We start from the raw sequence: 2500 nt of genomic DNA on the forward strand, positions 1-2500 counted from the left end.
TGAACGACGTCCGATCGCTTTAATGTGCCAGTTGTCGCGCGTTGCGGATGAGCTTTCATGAGCGCACCCCCGAAACACCGAAGCACTTTGCTTGGATTCGCATGATCCGCCATACGGAGCAGGAGATAATAGACGCCTTTGAGTAGGCTAACTCCCTCGCGTAAGGTACGTGATTTTATGAGCCGCCAAAGGTTAGTTTCGGAACGTTTCGATGATTTGAACATACGACCTCAGGACAGGTGAGACTACCCGCTGAATTTAAGCATATTATTAAGCGGAGGAAAAGAAACTAACTAGGATTCCCTTAGTAGCGGCGAGCGAACAGGGATTAGCCCAGCACTGAATCCCGCGATCGTAACCGGTCGCCGGGAGATGTGGTGTTTGGAAGGATCCATTATCTGGCGAGTTCGCGGCGCGTTCAAGTCCATCTTGAATGGGGCCATCGCCCATAGAGGGTGCCAGGCCCGTAGCGACCGCTGCGGCTTGCTAGAGGATCTCTTCTTAGAGTCGGGTTGCTTGAGAGTGCAGCCCTAAGTGGGTGGTAAACTCCATCTAAGGCTAAATATAACCACGAGACCGATAGCGAACAAGTACCGTGAGGGAAAGTTGAAAAGAACTTTGAAGAGAGAGTTCAAGAGTACGTGAAACCGTTCAGGGGTAAACCTGAGAAACCCGAAAGGTCGAATGGGGAGATTCATTCGCGCCTGTTGTTGGGATTTACTGACTGTGGAAACGGCGACGTTCGCGTTGGCTGTTCCCTTCGGTTCATCTCCGGCTTCGGACGCGTGCACTTCTCCCCTAGTAGGTCGTCGCGATCCGTTGGGTGCTGTTCTACGGTCTCGAGTGTAGCCCGTGAGCTCGGATTTTCCGATGTTTACGGACACTGGGTTTCCGAACAGCTCGCTCGACGGTTTACTGATGGCGGGAGGCCGCGACTTAGTTCGCGTCCGGCCCGTGGCAAGTATGTGAATTGTGATGGCGATCGGACCTAGTGCCGATTCCGTCCGTTTGCGACTGTTCGCCGCGGTGTTCTTGGACAGACCTCTTGAAACGCCGATCAGCGACGCTATTGCTTTGGGTACTTTCAGGACCCGTCTTGAAACACGGACCAAGGAGTCTAGCGTGTGCGCGAGTCATTGGGAATCACTAAACCTAAAGGCGCAATGAAAGTAACGGTTCACTTTATGTGAACTAAGGGAAGATGGTCGGTCTCCATGACTGACCCGCATTCCCGGGGCGCCTCATTCTCATTGCGAGAGGAGGCGCACCAAGAGCGTACACGCTGGGACCCGAAAGATGGTGAACTATGCCTGGTCAGGACGAAGTCAGGGGAAACCCTGATGGAGGTCCGTAGCGATTCTGACGTGCAAATCGATCGTCGGAACTGGGTATAGGGGCGAAAGACTAATCGAACCATCTAGTAGCTGGTTCCCTCCGAAGTTTCCCTCAGGATAGCTGGCGCTCGTTGCATACGAGTCTCATCCGGTAAAGCGAATGATTAGAGGCATTGGGGTCGAAACGACCTCAACCTATTCTCAAACTTTAAATGGGTGAGATCTCCGGCTTGCTTGAATGTGAAGCCGCGAGATTTCGGATCAGAGTGCCAAGTGGGCCATTTTTGGTAAGCAGAACTGGCGCTGTGGGATGAACCAAACGCCGAGTTAAAGCGCCTAAATCGACGCTTATGGGATACCATGAAAGGCGTTGGTAACTTAAGACAGCAGGACGGTGGCCATGGAAGTCGGAATCCGCCAAGGAGTGTGTAACAACTCACCTGCCGAAGTTACTAGCCCTGAAAATGGATGGCGCTGAAGCGTCGTGCTTATACTCGGCCGTCAGTGGCATGTGCGGTCGCCCTTCGGGGCGGTCATGAAGCCCTGATGAGTAGGAGGGTCGCGGAGGTGAGCGCAGAAGGGCTGGCCGTGAGGCCGTCTGGAGCCGCCTTCGGTGCAGATCTTGGTGGTAGTAGCAAATACTCCAGCGAGGCCCTGGAGAGCTGAGGTGGAGAAGGGTTTCGTGTGAACAGCCGTTGCACACGAGTCAGTCGATCCTAAGCCCTAGGCGAAAGCCGATGTTGATGTGGCGTTGTTAATCGTGTTTATAAGTGGTGGCAGAAATGCTATGCATCTTGACGCGTGACGCACGCCCGTCGGGCGAAAGGGAATCCGGTTCCTATTCCGGAACCCGGCAGCGGAACCGAAATTAAACCGGGCCCTCGTAAGAGAGTTCGTCGGGGCAACCCAAAAGGACCCGGAGACGCCGTCGAGAGATCCGGGAAGAGTTTTCTTTTCTGCATAAGCGTTCGAGTTCCATGGAATCCTCTAGCAGGGAGATATGGTTTGGAACGCGAAGAGCACCGCATTTGCGGCGGTGTCCGGATCTTCTCCTCGGACCTTGAAAATCCGGGAGAGGGCCACGTGTAGGCGTCGCGCCGGCTCGTACCCATATCCGCAGCTGGTCTCCAAGGTAAAGAGCCTCTAGTCGATAGAATAATGTAGGT

The 2500-nt window shown here is 54.1% G+C and overlaps 1 pseudogene; it reads left to right on the forward strand.

Annotated features, from left to right (window-relative positions):
* Nucleotides 1-225: 225 nt before the first annotated feature.
* The window catches only part of LOC123688104, a 4303-nt pseudogene continuing 2028 nt past the window's right edge, over nucleotides 226-2500 (forward strand).

This window comes from Harmonia axyridis, chromosome X (assembly GCF_914767665.1).
Source record: "Harmonia axyridis chromosome X, icHarAxyr1.1, whole genome shotgun sequence".
Taxonomy (NCBI): domain Eukaryota; kingdom Metazoa; phylum Arthropoda; class Insecta; order Coleoptera; family Coccinellidae; genus Harmonia; species Harmonia axyridis.